General features: G+C 36.4%; 1 protein-coding gene and 2 long non-coding RNA genes across 3 annotated transcripts in view; 2 read left to right on the top strand and 1 right to left on the bottom strand.

Annotated features, from left to right (window-relative positions):
• The window catches only part of LOC134739211 (uncharacterized), a 31,002-nt gene extending 12,272 nt beyond the window's left edge, over nucleotides 1-18,730 (top strand). The window contains exons 3-4 of the long non-coding RNA XR_010125803.1: nucleotides 186-336; nucleotides 18,329-18,730. This is a non-coding gene — a long non-coding RNA (uncharacterized LOC134739211). The remainder of the gene's footprint in view (nucleotides 1-185; nucleotides 337-18,328) is intronic.
• The window catches only part of OSTN (osteocrin), a 72,167-nt gene that overhangs the window by 22,657 nt on the left and 30,327 nt on the right, over nucleotides 1-19,183 (bottom strand). The window lies entirely within an intron of this gene.
• Nucleotides 6,853-14,726, top strand: LOC129033561 (uncharacterized). Its single transcript, XR_008501613.2, has 3 exons — nucleotides 6,853-7,155; nucleotides 13,938-14,005; nucleotides 14,538-14,726. It is a non-coding gene; the product is annotated as an uncharacterized LOC129033561 (long non-coding RNA).

Here is a 19,183-nt window from a genome sequence, read left to right as displayed (position 1 = left end):
TCTTCTTTATTGTGATTTTTTTCAAAATCCTTGATGTGGTTTTAAAACATCAATATTTTTGCATCTCATGTAATAAATCACCTCTACCCTAATATTATGAAGATATTTTCCTATGTCATAAAATATTTTTGTAGTTTTGCCTTTTACATTTCAGTTTTTAATACGTTGAAATTAATTTTTGCAAGGCGCAGTGGCTCGTATCTGTACGACCAGCTACTTGGGAGACTGAGGAGGGAATACCCCTTGAGTCCAGGAGTTCCGATCAGATTGAGCAATATAGCGAGACCGCGTCTCAAAACAAAATAAACAAGAAAAAATTTAATTTGTATTTATGGGGTGAGTAAAAATCGTGTTTCTTTTTAAAAAAATCTATATTCATGCCTAATGATTCAGAAATTTTAGATTCAGCTTGTCAAGTTCCATAGAAATCCTATTGCTGTTCTGACTAGAATTGTATTGAATCCAGGTATAACTCATTTAGGGAAGAATTGAAATCTTTATGATATTGAGTCTTACTATCCAAGATCGTTTATTTAGAGTGTTTTTAACGTCTTCAAATAAATTGTTAAAATTTTCTCCAAAAGACCTTTTTGTTGTTGTAAGTGGCATCATTTCAGAATATATGTTGTAGGCATTTTTTAATGGTGTCCCTTACTTGGTTAAAAGAAGTTTCCTTCCATTATTAATTTACTAGTGATTTCAAACATAGGTGGGGGTTTAGCTTTATTGAATGCTTTTTCTGAATCTATAGAGATGATGTGATTTATATCTTTAATTTATATATTTAACTCCATTAATTGATTTTCAAAGTAAATTAAGCTCATATTGTATTTTTGTGATAAACAACATGATAATGGTATTTTTTTTTAAATACATTGCTGGATTTGTTTTGCTATTTTTTTTGGTAGGAATTTTCTATCTGTAGTCATTAATGAGGCTGTCCTACAATTTTCTTTTCTTGTTCTCTCCATATGTGGTTTTGGTGTTTAGATAACGTTATTCTCATTAAATGAGTTGAGAATTGCACCTTCTTTTTGGTTATCTTTCTGTTATTTATTTAATCACATTGTAGTTTGAGAACATGTTTTGTATGATAACTATGCCTTTAAAACTTGTAAGGCTTATGTTACAGACTAGTACTTCATTTAAAATTTCCATGTCTAAATGTTGTTTAATTGTTCTTCATAGGTGTTTCAAGTGTCATTAAAACTTTTTTTCCTTCCATTTGTTGGATACAACAACTTTTAATGATCCTGCTTATGGTTTCGAGTTCCAAGGAAAGAAACTTGGAATCAGTGTGTGGAAAATGTTCCTTAAAATCAATAGTCTGATTTCACTACTACAACTTAAAGGGGCACTAAAATGCTAGTCCTCCTTTAAGAAAGGCACAGAGCTGGCCAGGCGCGGTGGCTCACGCCTGTAATCCCAGCACTTTGGGAGGCTGAGGCGGGTGGATCACGAGGTCAGGAGATCGAGACCATCCTGGCTAACATAGTGAAACCCCGTCTCTACTAAAAATACAAAAAAAATTAGCCGGGCGCGCTGGCGGGCGCCTGTATTCCCATCTACTCGGTAGGTAGGCTAAGCCAGGAGAATGGCGTGAACCCGGGAGGCGGAGCTTGCAGTAAGCCGAGATCGTGCCACTGCACTCCAGCCTGGGCAACAGAGCAAGGCTCCATCTCAAAAAAAAAAAAAAAAAAGGAAAGGCACAGAGCTCCACCAACATTGAATTCTATCCAAAATAAGGGAAAACAGAAATAGCTAAAAAAGAATGTTCTTTCAAATAGTTCAGTAATTTAGATTAGTAAAACAGGGAAGTTAATTATTATAGTATAAACCTTACATGATTGTACTAGCCAGGATCCAAGGTGGACCCCAATAATTGTACCATTATGTAGTCTCCTTCCACATTGAATAGGGCTGACTTCTCTAATCAATAGACTATTGTGGCAATGACACTGTTGGAAGTAATGAAAGCTATTGCAGCTTCTGCCTCACTTTGTTGGATCACTTATTCTGGGGGCAGCTGGCTGCCATTTCCTAAGTGCATGCTAACAACCCTTTAGAGAGGTTTACGTGGCAAAGAATTAAGGCCTCTTGCCAACAGCCAGTGAGGAACAGAGACTTTCTGCCTTCAGCCAAGTGAGTGGGCCATTTTGGAAGTGCATACTCCAGCCTCAGTATAACTTTCAGATAACTGAAGCCCTGGCCAACATTTTCACTGTAACCTTGAGAGAGACCCTGAGCTGGAAAAAAATGAGTCAAGCTTTTCCTGGATTTCCGATGCACAAAAAGTGTGTGAGAACAAAAATGTTTATTGCTGTCAATTTTAGGTAATTGTTGCATAGCAATAGATATCTAATACCATGAGATTCACAGTGCTCTGAGATTCCATGAGAGAAGAGACCACACCCAATTTGGGGGTTCTAGAGAAAACTTAGAAAACTTAGGAAAAACTTAAGGAGCATGTAGAAAAAATAAATGATCATCCATGAATCTTGCAATCTTGGTTACTGCAATTTAAAATTAAAATGCAAAACTAAAATGTTTACATTAGGATAGATATCACTATACACAACCTTGGAAGGACTGACATGTGAGAACAGACCAAGCTGAAGGACTTGGCAAGAACCTGTGAAGGATGAGAAGGAAAATAATCAAAGTGTACAAAACCATGTTAAAATTTAAATTCAAATTCCAGAATGATAGGATGAAGGAGCACATTAAATCTGAATAGTGATATGGTTTTAAGGAACCAAAACATAATGGCTTTTTTTTTCAAGTCCACATTCAGAAACAGTAGAGAAATAAAATATGAGTGATCAATGTATAGTAAACAAAATGTCATTTTTATTGCTGATCAAGCTGAACATAAAGTGTCTTTACATCTGAATTTCATAGGGCTTCCTGTTGTTTTCTCCCTGTATTAGACAGACTTTTATAACTAGTCACTGTTTTCCAATAAAAAGAGGAAGCGAGCCGATAACCTGAACAGGCTCAACTACTCCTCCCAAACTGACCAATCAGAGAAGTGGCCATTCCTTCCCTGGGAAGCAGTGAATAAAAGGCTGAGCAAAAGCCAATTTTTTTCCTAACAGGAGTTCCTTCACATAGAGGACAGAAACAATTGGTTACCACTTAATAAATGGGGTAGTTTTGAATAACAGAAGAAAGTGCTAATTCACTTAGCAGAAAGTTTACTTTTGACTTCTGGGATCCTGTCTCAAAAGTGATAATTCACTTTTCAACCGATTTTGCTCAATTTATGATGATGGTGCTGACTAGGCATAATATCAGCTTCTGATGTATTATCTCAAGGAATTGGCCACATGGACAGGCATTCAGAAAGAAACCATGAGTACTGGAATCACATAATGAGATTTAAGTGACTGTATTGGCATGTTTAATTTGGAAGTGGCTGTAGATGAAGCAGGAAAATAGGGTCTGGAGGCAGGGAACATAAGCCAGATTCACACTTCAGCTATGACAGAAAATATCCTCTCCATAGGTCATGCCCAGTATGTGACTTTGTAACTTTATTTCATCCGTTCATTTACACAGGGCGTACACCAAGTAACCAGTGGAATCCTTTAGAGGGTATTTAAAACCCCTCAAAATTCTATAACGGGGCCCTTGAGCCCCTTTGCTCAGGCCTGCTCCCACACTATGGAGTGTACTTTCATTTTCAATAAATTTCTGCATTTGTCACTTCATTCTTTCCTTGTTCATCCTTTCCTTGTTTTGTTTGTGTGTTTTGTTCAATTCTTTGTTCAAGACGCCGAGAACCTGGACACCCTCCACGGGTAATATAGAGTTTACTGTACAAGGCAGAGAAGAGCTCCATTTGCTTGGCTCATGAAGCTTGAGGAGCTAATGACACTTTTAAAACTTCTGTTCGGCAAGTGGATTTATACAAAAATATCCTGTAGAATGTTCTTTTGGGGGTTAGGGTGTGTAATATACATTGCAAAGCCTATATATGGAATCGAGTATTATCCCTTTTGGGAGAAAGTTTTAAAGCTCCATACATAAATTGGGTTGGGAGAAAAGGTAAAAGGACTGTCTCATCCTGTGGTCTTGAGCTGAGCTAAGAAGGCTGCAGGAAAGAACAGCCACTGGCAACAAGGGCCCGAGATCATCATGCTCAATGGCATTTCCCACTGTGTACGAAGGCAGCACTTAAAAGGGCGGCACACTCTAGTGAAAGAACATGGAATCTCCTCAAATCACTACGCCAAAGGGAAAGTTAGGATCGGGAACTGAGTCAATACTACTGCCTTCCTTTTGTTTCTAAACTGATAGCTATAATTCCACAACCCCGTATCACAGCCTCAGTTCCTCTACTCCCTCTTTTCACATGTTTACTTTATCTTACGTAAACTGTAGATTTACTGAGCATGAGAGAATGCATAATTGACTTTTCCCTCTACTTCCTCTTGTCACATGTAAAATGTAAATTTACTGAGGCTAATCAGAGCTTTACAAGAATGGAAGCATCTGCCTCACTGCCTGCCCTTCCTGCCTTTTTCCCCCTCCTGCGTGCTCTTTCCCCTTGAAAACACCTTTTGGAAAAAGCGCAGGTCACGGGTGCTTGGATCTCATACAAGAAAGCTCCACACCTGAAATGGAGCTCATTTTCAACTACGTCCTCTGGAGATGACCAAATAAGAGCTAAAAAAGAAAAGCATAAACCTTGAGATGCCGCGATTGGCTCAGTTCTGTGGCATTTCTCACAACAAATTAGAAAGAAAATAAAATGTTAGAATTTTTACCTTAATCTTTGAGATTTTTGTCAAGAAGGGCAATCATATCTGACAAATTGAATCTGGCATTGCTATTCTCAACTTTAGCCTGAACCTATTGTTACAGTGCATAGAGTTGTACTGGGGCATGAACAGGAACGGGGCAGAAGAGGGCCCCCACACCCCACCAGGAAAGTCAGGTGACCATAGGTGACGGTCAGGCATTTGTCACACTGCCTCTCTAAAATAATAATTGGTCACAGCCAGCACCAGGGAAAGGCAGTTTCTCTATAGATCAGAAATATCTGAAGCTGGTGATTGGCAGCTTCCTGATAAGATCTTAGGTGTTGGGCGAGTTTGCTCAAGCATGTGCTTTAAGAGGTCAAATGTTGGCGTTTAACTGGTACGTGACCTTCTAGGGGCATTCCACTGAAAGAAGGACGCCAGGTGCCGGAAGTAGGCCAGCATATAATACCCTAAGGCCAAGGTCAAATGGGGCACTTGACCTCCAAGATGCCTGCTTGGCCTTCTTCCAAGTGTACTTTACTTTTCATTCCTGCTCTAAAGCTTTTTAATAAACTTCCTCCCTTACTCTAAAACTTGCCTAGCTCTCTTCTTCTGCTTTATGCCCCTCAGTCAAAGTCTTCTGAGGAGGCAAGAATTGAGATAGCTGCAGTCCCATTAGGATAGAAATCCATATATCATGGATTCTAAAAGTAATTCTAAAAGTATTCATTTAATGCATATATTCTAACTCTTTCTGGCCTTTGACAAATATCTTATTCACACAGAGCTTTAATTTCTTTGTAGAAGGTCGCTTGAGGCAACGCATAATTGACTTTTCCCTCTACATCCTCATTTCACATGTAAAACCTAGATTTACTTAGGCTAATCAGAGCCTCACAAGAATGTAAGCATCTGCCTCACTGCCTGCCCTCCCTGCCATTTTTCCCCTCCTGCTTGCTCTAGTAGCTTTGCAGAAAGCTACTTTCTGCAAAGAAATTAAGTGGAAAGTCATGGCCTTGGAGTTAATCTGGCATGTCATTTATATCAACGTAATCTCAGGGAAATCATCTTCTCTCTCTGAAAACATAATAAAATGTGGATCCTAATGTCAGAGGCATTTGAACCAGAGTGACTCCATCTTGAATAGGGGCTGGGTAAAAAGAGGCTAAGACTTGCTGGACTGCACTCCCAGAAGGTTAGGCATTTTAGTCAGAGGATGTTTAGAGTTAAGAAAACAAGTTAATAATGTTTATGGAAGAGATCCAGGACTTAGCAGGCCCAGAAAATATCCTGATGTCACGATATCTTCAGAACAAAAGTATTCTTAGTTTAAGAGTAAGTTTCACTTTAAAGATAATGATATAAATTATTGTGGAAGACAGTAGTTATACAAAGATTAACAATCCTTTGTCACAAGCCCTTGTAGTAGCGCACATCTCCCCAAGGAATTTTTTTTTTTTTTGCTTTATTATCTTACATATAAACAAGCGTTATACCTAAAGTGGACGCATTCCTCCTCTTGCTTTTGGGCCCTACTATGTCTATGGAGTAGGCATTTTTTTGTTTCTTTATTTCTGTAATAAAATTGCTTTCACTTTACTCTGTGGACTCGCCTCAAATTCTCTCTTGTGTGAGATCCAAGAACCCTCTCTTGGGGTCTGGTTCGGGACCCCTTTCTGGTAACAATATCTCCTTCTTAGTGTGTGATAGAGATTTTTAAAAAAGAATGTACCAGAATATTAAAATGGGATGCTTTCTATCTCAGGTTTTGGCTGTGGCTTTAAAAGGCTGAGTAAAAAAGAGACAGAAAGAGAGAAAGTATGTGGGAAGTATTTCGTTTTGCATTCCAAAGTGAGGTGCTAGACTTATGTAGTACTTCCAAAGGAGGTTGCTACAAACTTAATTTTTTCCAACTTCAATCCAATAAAAGGATTCACATGGAATAGCTCAGGAAGGGAGAATTTCTTGGGAGCAAGTTATTGAAAAACAATGGCATTTCCCTTCTTCCTTCATCTAGGGAAAAGGCTTTGAGAAAAACACTTCGAGTTTAAAATATGCCCATTGAAGCATGATGAACCTAATAAAATAGCGTCTATGAAATCTAAAGGGCAAGAAGCTGTGAGAACTGGCTTGATACCAGACTGAAGAGATGACTGCACCAAGAACAGCTTCACTTTCAGTAATCAGAGTCAAGGATGTGGGTTTTCTGTGGGCAGATGTAGAGCATGTGGAGAGAGTCAGCCTGGGTCAATTATAAAAGGGATCTTGCCCCAAGGGCTTTCTGTCAGGGCTGATGGGTGAAGCAAACTCAGCAGGATGCTGATGGTGGTGTCACATGCAGAAGATGAGAGAATAGGATGAGGATGAGGGGCATAACAGATCTGCCAGAAGAAGAGTATTACTGGAGGTAAGGACGTCTATGTTACTATTCGCACTGGGGGTTATGTGACTCCCCAAAACATTCCAAAATGAGTCAGCTTTGAGCATTCACCAAAACCATGAGGGCACGAAGACAGGTCATGATATTATGTCAAGTAAGACTTTGTTTTACTTCTCTGCATGCATCTCCATCCCCAGTTCTGGAGGAGACAAAAGGCAGCCTACTGTGGTAGGGGAGATTGTGAATATAAACTGGCCACAAGCTCCTTCCCACTGAAGCCTTCCAGGATGAATGGGGTCCAAGCTAGGAAAAAGAGAAGCTTTATTAATATTCATGGTTTGGGGTCACATAGAAGAATGGTTATTTGAATTACTGTTATATGGTTATTTTTCTAGTACAAGTAACCATAGGGATTCTTATTATTTCAATGTGATCAGTAGAGCCATTAATACCTGCCTTTGGGTTTATTCAAGGGGTAGGGAACAACAACTCCCACTGAGCGGGTTGGAATGTATGGGATGGGAGGAAAAGCTGTTTTTCTGATTATGACCTATGGAGTTTTTCTCTTTCAATAAGTTGTTATCATAACAATATTCTGGAGCAAAGTGTTTCTTGACCTAAATCTACAGAATGTGTATAATTTTGCTGGCTGTCTTCCCTCTGCTCTCAGATATACGCTGTCTTTTCTCACCCTACTTTCAGTCCTAGGAGGCTGACCTTTTTGGAACACATAAATGTTCCTGTGCCCTCTGGCTTTGGTGTGGATCAAGCAATAGACAATTTGGGGAAGACAGAATAGAGGAAGAGGAGGAGAGAGGTCAGAATAATTTTCTCCTGGCCACTCCTTGCAAGACTTCTTCCAGGGAGGTATGCTCCTGAACAAAAGTCACTACTTTTCTTTCTTTCTTTCTTTCTTTCTATCTTTTTCTTTTTCTTTTTTTTTTTTTTTGAGATGGCGTCTCACTCTGTTGCCCAGGCTGGAGTGCAATGGCGCGATCTTGGCTCACTGCAACCTCTGCCTCCCGGGCTCAAGCGATTCTCCTGCCTCAGCTTCCCAAGGAGCTGGGATTACAGGCATGTGCCACCACACCTGACTAATTTTTATATTTTTAGTAGAGATGGGGTTTCACTTTGCTGGCCAGGCTGGTCTTGAACTCCCGACCTCAGGTGATCCACCTGCCTCGGCCTCCCAAAGTGCTGAGATTAAAGGCATGAGCCACCGCACCCAGCCAAGTCACTACTTTTCTCAAGGCATCTGAAACTCTGTGACTCTCTGACTTTTGGAAACCTCTTCCTTTCTGATCTTTTCAGGCCACCATGGGCTGCTGTGCCCTCCGTTATAATCTACCTGTACCCAGAGTTTTGTAAATAGTCTTCCTTTGAATAAACCCTCCTCAAATTTTCCTGTTTCAAAGGTGACACCTATTTCTTGTTGGAACCCTAACACAATAGCATTTCTTGCTTTACTGACCTAAAATATTAAATGGGAGAATTAAAGCAATAAGAGTTGTACAAATGTTTAATAGTAATTAAATTCAAATACAGAGCACTATTATTATTTGCATGACATTTTTAGTGTTGTGTGAAGGAGTGAGAGAAACCATTATTTAGAAAAATTCTCGGCTAATCATGAATTTTTTTTTTTTTTGAGATGGAGTTTCGCTCTTGTGGCCCATGCTAGAGTGTAATGGTGCAATCTTGGCTAACTGCAACCTCCGCCTCCTGGGCTCAAGTGATTCTCCTGCCTCAGCCCTCAAGTAGCTAAGATCACAGGCATGTGCCACCACGCCCAGCAAATTTTATATTTTTAGTAGAGATGGTGTTTCACCACATTGGTCATGCTGGTCTCAAACTCCCAACCTCAGATGATCTGCCTGCCTCGGCCTCCCAAAGTGCTGGGATTAAGGGCATGAGCCACAGCGCCCGGCCGTCAATATCTTCTAATGTTAAAGAGTCATTCAGAGAGTAGATACTATTTTTCCAGAAAAAAGTCAGGGCGTGGTAGCTCATGCCTGTAATCCCAGCACTTTGGAAGGCTGAGGCAGGCAGATCACTTGAGATCAGGAGTTCCAGCTACTCGGTAGGCTGAGGCAGGAGAATCGCTAGAACCCAGGATGTGGAGGTTGCAGTGAGCTGAGATTTTGCCACTGCACTCCAGCCTGGGCGATAGAGCAAGATTCTGTCTCAAAAAAAGAAAACAGAAATAAAATCTTAACTTCAGACTTTAAACAAGTGGATGGAAATGAGGAAAATATTTTGGGCTTCAAAGTATAGTTGAGGTAGTGTTGCCCGGAGAATTGAAGTAATTTGCACATGAATCAGAAAATGAAGCTAGTGTCCTATTCAGGTAAAAATGTGTTAAGCAATACAAAAATAGGAAACAACAGGTGGTTCTTTGTTTCAAGTTAATATGATCTGATATAGGGTTTTCCCTGTTTAGCTTTTTATATTTGTTTCTTTTCATTTTTGTTTTCCCTAGCTTTCATGAATTTTTTTGTTTCCATCTCCTGGTGGACCTTTTTGAAAGTAGAATTAATTTCCTTTTTCTTTTCTGATATTTTATAGTAATATAGAATTAAATAATATGTTTTGTACCCCGGTGACTCAGAGTTTTAAAATCTGGGATTATGGAGCAATATAATTCAGGGGCCTATATATGTAGATGGGAAAGGGTTACATCTTTAGTTCCATTAACCTGTAAATGAAAGATAGCATTTATGACCGAACGCAGTGGCTCACACCAGTAATCCCAGCACTCTGAAAGGCAGAGGTAGGAAGATCACTTGAGGCCAGGAGCTGGAGACCAGGCTGGCCAACATGGAGAAACACAGTCCCTACTAAAAATACAAAAATTAGCCAGGTGTGGTGGCAGGCACCTATAATCCCATGCCTATAATCCCAGCAACTTGGGAGGCTGAGGCAGGAGAATCACTTGAAACTGGGAGGTGGAGGTGGCAGTAAGCCGAGATCTCACCATTGCACTCCAGCCTGGGCAACAACAGCAAAACTGAGTCTCAAAAAAAAAAAAAAAAAGATTAAGTCACTGCCCTCCAGCCTAAGCAACAGAGTGAGACTCCATCTCAAAAAAAAAACAAAAAAAAACATAATTATATATATATATAGCATTTACTTTATGAATATAGAAAAGTAATAATAGTAATAGTTGTGTCTGAACATTGTTACTCATATAAATCACAAATACTTTCAAAGCACGTTTTAGTTATCACAGATACTTTGGAATGGTTATGTTCTGCACTAGTTACAACAATTTTTTTTTTTTTTTTTTTTTTTTTTTTTTTTTTAGACAGAGTCTCCCTCTCTCCCACCCAGGCTGGAGTGCTGTGGCACAATCTTGGCTCACTGAAACCTCCGCCTCCCACATGTTCAAGTGATTCTCATGCCTCAGCCTCCCGAGTAGCTGGGATTACAGATGAGTGCCACCATGCCTGGCTAATTTTTGTATTTTTAGTAGAGACAGGATTTCACCATGTTGGCCAGGCTGGTCACGAACTCCTAGCCTCAGGTGCTCTGCCTGCCTCAGCCTCCCCAAGTGCTAGAATTACAGGCGTGAGGCACCGCACCCAGCCACAGCTATTGTTTGCAGACATATCTTTACATCTTATTTTAGGTATTCATAAATAGAATATTTAAAATATTTAATGTATATGTTTTATTGCAAATTAATTTAAAAAATTGTTTTTGATAATTCTGTTTCTAAACAGTAGCTAACTTTTGAACTCTTATAAATTCTATCACTCTAAAAACAATATTCTGAGAAGGAGTTCATAGGTTTCACCAAACTGCCATAGTGACCTATGACACAAAAATTTATGAATCCCTGAATTAAGTGATGTATGTGATCTTTAAGCACAGAGTATGGAAAATGGATCTCAGATGTATTACATTCTCTTAGTAAGTGTGAGAAGATAGAGAATGTGTGCCTGATAAGGGGAAAAACATGAGGGCATATACATGAAAACCACAGACATTTATAAGAAACTCATGCATATAACAGTAACAAATAATTCCTGGTCTTGTGAAAGATCTAACAACACATAAGGAAGGAGTAAAATTCTTGTCTCATAGAATTTGAAAAAATAGCAGTAAATAACCCTCAGTACAGCTCTCCTAAGTGAAATTATTATAATTTTTGTAAAATTTTATTTTTACAAAAAGTTTGCAAAATTGCAAGCTATACATTCTTGTTACTAAATACGTGACATTTTAGTCTTGTGGTTTATATATATGTGATATATATATATGTGTGATATTTTTAATGATGCTGAAGCCTTAGTAACAGATGACAGAAAATTTTAACACTGTATTATCTTTGAACTATTACACCTCAAAATAAGTCTGAAATTGTTTTTAACTAAAACTCAGAAAAGTCTATAGAAATATTTTATGCAATAACTATTATTTATCTTTCATCGTTTTCTACTTCTGGAGTATACAAAACAAATTTCAGATTTGCTTTAAGAACAAAAAGAGGAATTCCTGTATTTAAAAAAATGCTGCCAAAAAATCTCAGAGGAAGTATCCTTGGAATTTAATTTGAATGCATAAATTATCAACTATAAAAAATAAAAATATAGAAGACTAAAGAGTATACATTAGGAGGCATTCTCAACTTTTGAAGCCCATGGATGAGCTTCTGTGCAAATGCCTCATGCTCCTTAACACTGCCAAACTTCTCGAAATAGTTGGAGGTGAAGGTAAAGGAGAGAAAAAAGGAAAAGAAATAGTTCATTTTTAATTTCCTAGGGTCATCAATTATTTTACTAAATTCTTTTCTTGCTTTATACAGCATTGGATGAAACCTTTGCAATCTAGCTCCAGGGATATTGACTAAGGTTATATGGGTTTTGCACTACACATTCCAGAGGGCAGCAATATGAATGGTTGCAGAATGCAGCATTCCTTTGTGACCCCAACTCTCCTTCCCAATTTCATTTCTTATCCCATTTCTTATTCTTATCACCCAACAGTGAGTTCTCATGCTACTTAGCCCTTTTAAGAATGTGTCTTCTTTTTTTTTTTTGAGACAGAGTCTTGCTCTGTCACCAGACTGGAGTGCAGTGGCCCGATCTCAGCTCACTGCAACCTCCACCTCCCATGTTCAAGAGATTCTCCTGCCTCAGCCTCCTGAGTAGCTGGGGCTACAGGCGCCCACCACCATGCCCAGCAAATTTTTTATATTTTAGTAGAGACAGGGTTGCATCATGTTGGCCAGGATGGTCTCGATCTCCTGACCTGGTGATCTGCCCACCTCTGCCTACCAAAGTGTTGGGGTTACAGATGTGAGCCACCGTGCCCAGCCAAGAATGTGACCTTAATGTTTAAGCCTCTAAGCCATCTCCTAAATGATTTTCTCTTAGCAGAATAATCCACTTAACCTGTCAGAAAGGACACTAATTGTGTGTGCCAAAATTTGTTATAATTACTGAATTTGAAAATGTTTTTCACTGTTTCTTGAAAACTATTGATAAAATATCCTAGGTTATTTATTTATTCATTTATTTATTGAGACTGAGTCCTCACTCTGTTGCCCAGGCTGGAGTGCAGTGCTGCGATCTTGGCTCACTGCAACCTCTGCCTCCTGGGCTCAAGTGATTCTTGTGCCTCAGCCTGCCGAGTAGCTGCGATTACAGGCGCCCGCCACCATGCCCAGCTAATTTTTTGTATTTTTAGTAGAGACAGGGTTTCACCAGTTTGGGCAGGCTTGTCTCGAACTCCTGACCTCAAGCGATCCACCCGCCTTGACCTCTTGAAGTTCTGGGATTACAACTGTGAACCACTGCACCCGGCCCATAGGTTATTTAAATAGTAATTATTTCTCTTTTATTTGTTCCCATAAAGTTCTTATTAAACTATACATTAATTTGTTTCATTGCATTCTTCATATGTTTTTGACATATTGAGTCATTTTCTTGGCCTTATTATGTGATTAATTTATTTACTCTTTTACCAGGTCTAATCTGCTGTTTATCTCATTGCTTAGTTTTTTAAGGAATTTATTATAAAATAGTTTGGACATATGACAAAATAGAATAGTATAACAAACTCCCATGTGCACATCATTCTAAGTCAATAATTATCAATTTATTGTAAATCTTACTTCATCCATTCCACTCCCACTCCTGTATTATTTTTTTAAAAATCATATTTAAATATTTAACTGAGGTATCTCTCTCATTTTTAAGGTCTGTACCATTTCATATTTAAAAGTAAATAATAGTTATTGAACATCATCAAATAGTTACTGTTCACATTCACAATTGTCTCTTACCTGTATTAATTTTTAAAAGGATCATTGTTTGAATCAGGACACATAAAACATTTTAACTGGTTAATAAATCCCTCTACTTTAGTCTTTAGAATCCTCTTCCCTTTCCATCTCTTTTTTAATCTCTTCAAACGCTGTTATTTATTTATGGAAGAAACTGGATTATTTGTCCTGTAGCTTCCCACAGTCTGGATTTTGCTATTTGTGTCCCTGTAGTATCTTTGAACTCATTTCCGTCTTTCACATTTCCTGAAAATTGGTAGGTATAGATCTAGAGACAAGACTGTTTTTGGCAATACTATTTTATAGGTAGTGCTGGGTTCTATTATCAGGAGGCATATAATGACTTGCTGTTTTCTTCTTGTGATGCTAACAACAGTTAATGATAATTGTCTAGATCCATCATTTCATTAGGGTTTGCAAAATAGAAATGTTCTAATTCTATCATTTTTTAGCCAAAATAATTTTATAAAGAGAAATTTCTACCTCATTTACTAATTCCACAATTTCTTGATTGTTTTAGATGCAAAACTTCTATAAAGAGAAAATTCCACCTCCTCTACTGTTAGTGGTGAAGCTCACATAAGAAAGGTAGGTTTAATGTTCTCTTCATTTATATGTTTTCAAAAACAATGAACTGATAACTAGTGTTTTCTAAAGATTTTTCAGTCATAGATTTAAACAGATTTAATGCATTCAACTGGGAAGAAAATGTCAGTGAATTTTGTTCAAGTAGTAAAAATACAGTTGATCTAGCAGGAACATAAAATTATTTTCTAATAAGATAATACTGCACTCCTACCAAATAAACAGGATTTTAGTAATATCTGAGGGATTTTTGATGGTGAGTTAGACTGTATTTGGCATAGAATTTGGAAATGTAACTTGAATGTAAATATGCTGCAAAATGTTGAATGTATACATAGAAATACCTTTTCTGTCGATGCCAAATGCCCACTGTAAATGAACCTTAAATATTACACTCCTCCTTTGCACAATAATATTTCTTTATAAAACTCATGATTTTGTTCCCCCAGGCAGAGTTGGGGCAGAAAATGTGGAAAGTGAGCTTGAATATTTTGTCATACCTGATAGCAAGGAAGCTTATTATTTCTAATTTCAGGTCGAAAGAACTCAAGAGCCAATTTGAGGACGTTCTGATTAGCTAAAGTATGACAATCTGAGCATCAGTAAGATCATCAACTACAAACTATTTTAAGAAATCGTATTGCTAATGATAATCTTGGTATTGCTATTCTGAGATAGTTGAGTTTGCATTGTGAAATAAAGCAAATATGTATTTATTTGATAATCCGATTCTGTCATTCTTGGTGTAAATAAGAAAGGGGATTCATGGCATGGAAAAAATGAAATAAAGTTATAAGTTGAACATGTTAAATAAAATTACACCTGATATGGCATGATTTCAAAATGTCCACAAAACATTCATATTAGCATAAATTTATGTTCCTGAATTAATATCAGCATGCACTCATGACTCAGTCTGCGCACTACAATTCCTGAAAACAATCACTAATCCAGGCGAAGTTAGCATCCCTAGAGCCCAGATAGTCGTCTGTCAACACCACTTTTCACTTAGAGGATGCAGTAAACCTCCTCAGAAAAAGAGTCGTTCCCCCAGGACAACAAACTGCCCTTAAGAGTCATTTCTTTGTTATCACAGGTGTCAATATTTTTCTGTATTTTGTTTATAATTTTATTTTTTAAATAAAACGTTTATAAAAATGGTTATAAAATGAATAGCCTTATGTGTGCTTTCTTCTTCTAAACACATTTTTACTAGTATATATTTGGGAGAGATATCTAGAAATAGGAGGAAGGCTGGGCCAAAAAGTAAGCACACATACACTATGCTGGATATTGCCATATTCCTCTCCATGTGGGTTCCATTTTGCACTCCAATCAGCACCACGTGGGAATGCCTTTTTCGCATAGCCTCGGTAATTATTTTGGTTTTTCAAAAATCCATTTTTACCAATCTATCAGGTGAGGAATTGTATATCAGTAAAATCATAGTACACTTTTTTCTTATAACGAGAATGGTGTGCATCTTTTCACATGGCTAAAGGCAATTTGCATTTTTTCATGAATTGACTATTGTTTTTTACGCCATTTTTCTATAGTTTGTTCTTTTTCTTCTTTATTGTTCAAAGTTCTTTATATATTAAATATAGTAACCCTTTGATATAAGTTATAAACTTTTTTCCAGTTTATTCTTTGAGTTTTTACTTTGTTTTATGGTATCTTTTGTCATGAAAACTTTAAAATATGTAATTAATTTTTTCCTTATTTTTTCTACTCAAATTTTACATCTGAATTTAGAAAAGCTTCTCTATTACTTCTCAATGTAGAACTTCCAACAATGTCTTCTTCTAATACCTACATGGGTTCATCTATTTCTTCAATCAAATCTGTGATGCATTTAGAATTTATCATAATGTATAATTTGAGAATGAATTAATTGAATCTTTTTCCCCATATCCCAACATCACTTATTCAAACTATATTCTTTTACTTACTAATATGAGATGCTACTTTTTACACGTTTTAAAGTTGCATATGAAATGTAGTCTGTGGAATTTCTCTTCTGATCTGTCTACCTATCTATTTATGGGCAATGCTATTGTAAAAAAAAGACTATATAATATTTTAAAATATCTGGTAGAACTCTTTTTTTCTGTTTCTTTTGCAGAGTTTTTCTGGCTATGCTAGCTTTTATTCTTTTAAATAAACTTTATAATCAACACTGATGGCACTTTTTATTAGAATTGTGTTAAGTTTGCAATTTAACTTAAGTGGAGCTGATATGTTTGTGCTTTTGAGTTTCTTGACTTAAGAACGCAGTACGTGCCTGAACCATTAAATAAGATATTGGCTTTTGGCTAAAATACAAACACACACATACATATACATCATGTTTAAAAAGTGTTTCTCTGTTTTTATTCTATTGCACTTTCTTAGACATTAATAAATATTAGATTTTGTCAAATACCTCTTCTGTCATCTATTGATATAATCATATGACTTTTATCTATTGTTCTATTAATATGAAAGATTACATTAAATAATTACTAATATTGAATCATATTTACTTTCCTGGAATAAGCCCCCCTTGGTCAAGATGTATTCTTTTTTTAAAAGTGTTGTTGGATTCTATTTGCTAACATTTTATCTATGACTTTTTGTCAATATTCATGTATGAGATAAGTCTAATGCTTCCTGTTTTGTAAGTACTGCACACTAACCAATTGCGCTACTGAAGCTCCTAAAATTTTCTTATTTATTTATTTGAATTAAATTTTATCTTTTACAAAGTATTTTAAAGAAATATTTTATTTTAGATTCAGGGTATATATGTGTAGGTTTGCTACATGGGTTTATTGGGCGATACTGGGGTTTGGGCTTTTAGTGAATCCATCACCCAAATAGTGAACATAATACTCAGTAGGTAGTTTATCAACTCCTCTCTCTTCCCTTCCACCTTTTGTAGCCTCCAGGGTCTATTGTTTTCATCTTTATGCCCATGGGTACCCACTGTTTAGCTTCCACTTATAAGTGAGAACATCTAGTATTTGATTTCCTGTTTCTGCGTTAATTCAGTTAGAGTAATGGCCTCCAGCTGCATCCATGTAGCTGCAAAAAACATAATTTTCTTCTTTTTTATGGCTGTGTAGTATTCCATGGTGTCTATATACCACATTTTCTTTATCCAATCCACCATTGTTGGACACTTAGGTGATTCCATGACTTTACTATTGTGAATAGTGCTGCAATAAACATGATTTCCTTTTTTAAATGTAGTTTTTGTGATTTGGGAGTCAATATTACACTTGTTTCAGGAAATGAATTTGGAAATTTCCTTTTTAAAAAAAAATTCTCTGAAAAGATAAAGTACTATTGAAATTATTTGATAGCTTAAGATTTGGTAAAATTCTCCTGTGAAAATATCTGAATTTGGTACTTCTGTTGGCAAATTATTAAAATTAAAAAAAAAGGTAACTGGAGTGTATCTATTTGAACCAATGTTTATAAGTTGTATTTTTCTAACAATTTATTCATTTTTAAAGGTATTGAATTTGTTTATAGAGAATTGAGCACAGTACTTTCCTATTTTTTAAGTTCCTCTGTTGTAATGACTATTTCCATGTTGTCATTTCTAATTCTGTGAATTTACTTTCTACTTTTTTCTTAATTAGGTAAGCCTGACTTGTCTTTTTGTTGATACAATGAAAGCAGCTTTGCATTGATTTATTATATTTTATGTTGTGCTTTATAAACTTGCTGATTTCAGCTTTCATCACTGTTAATTTTTACCTTACGCTTTTGTTCTGCTTATGTTGTTTACTTTGCCGTTCTTTCTACATTTTTTTGCTGTAATGTTTGCATTATTTGTATTTTTGTTTGATTACTATCATGCTAGTTTTTATCTAATATTTTCTTTTTCTGCCCATCATATTGTATTTTTATTATGATTTTCAATAAAGCGTGTAATTTTATTTTGTATTCTTCTTTAAACAAATAATATATGACATGGTTTGTATTTTCCAGGTAAGAGTGTCTTCTTGTTTTTGATTTTGTTATTAATTTCTAGTTTTACTATATTTCAGTTAGTGATTGCTTTAATAATATATCTGTTCTTTGGAATTTTCTGAGGTGGGTTTGTTTTTCACCTAAGACATGGTAAATTTTATGAATGTTCCATATTCACTGGAAAATAAGCTATATTCTCTATTATTGTAGTTCAAAGTTCAAAACAGATTTATAATGTACATTTCATGAATTATGTTGTGTAGATCTTCTATAAATTTTGAATATATAATCGGTCTTGGATTTTAAACAATGAATTAAGGTCTTCTATTATTAATACGTTTCTTTTTTTTTTTTCTGTGACAGAGTTTCACTCTCGTTGCCCAGGCTGGAGTGCAATGGTGAGATCTCGGCTCACCCGCAACCTCTGCCACCTGGGTTCAAGCGATTCTCCTGCCTCAGCAGCCCGAGTAGCTGGGATTACAGGCACGCACCACCACGCCTGGCTAATTTTGTATTTTTAGTAGAGATGGGGTTTTTCCATGTCAGTCAGGCTGGCATCCAACTCCCGACCTCAGGTGATCCACCCGCCTCAGCATCCCAAAGTGCTGGGATTACAGGTGTGAACCACGGCGCCTGGCCTTATTAATACATTTCTGTCTATTTTCTGGCATTCTTTGTAGTTTCTCTTTGGTAAATGCTGTTGCACTGTTTTTCATTTTTAATTTATATTTTTTCTGGTATCATTTGTCCATTCTTTTACTGTTATCCATCCTAAATCTTGTTATTTTTAATTGCATCTGTCAAATACAGAAAAGCATTGTATTTTCCTTTATCAGCAAGTCTGAAAACGCTGGTATTTTAATAGGCAAGTTATATCCATTTACATTCATTGATATAATAGATTTTTTAATCATATTTTAAAACTTACATATGAGTCTATTACATACAGGATTTCTCTGTATTCTATTTTATTGTGCTGTTTTTTTCATAGAGGGGTTTTAGTTTTTATTCCTATGATTATTTTTGTATTAACATTTTATATAATAATCTTGCACCTCTCTGTTTTCAGTTTTTGTCTGTTATTATTTAGTACAAGACTTATAAAATTCAGTTTGTAATGTTTTCTTTCTTCTTCTTGTCCCCAAGCATCTATTTGTTGTAATAACTTTTTATTTTCAGTTAATAGCCATGAAGCAATCAAATACTCATTTTAAATGT

The sequence above is a fragment of the Pongo pygmaeus genome, chromosome 2, assembly GCF_028885625.2.
Source record: "Pongo pygmaeus isolate AG05252 chromosome 2, NHGRI_mPonPyg2-v2.0_pri, whole genome shotgun sequence".
NCBI lineage: Eukaryota > Metazoa > Chordata > Mammalia > Primates > Hominidae > Pongo > Pongo pygmaeus.
The sequence above is the reverse complement of the archived record's forward strand: the minus strand, read 5'-3'. Positions and strand labels throughout refer to the sequence as shown.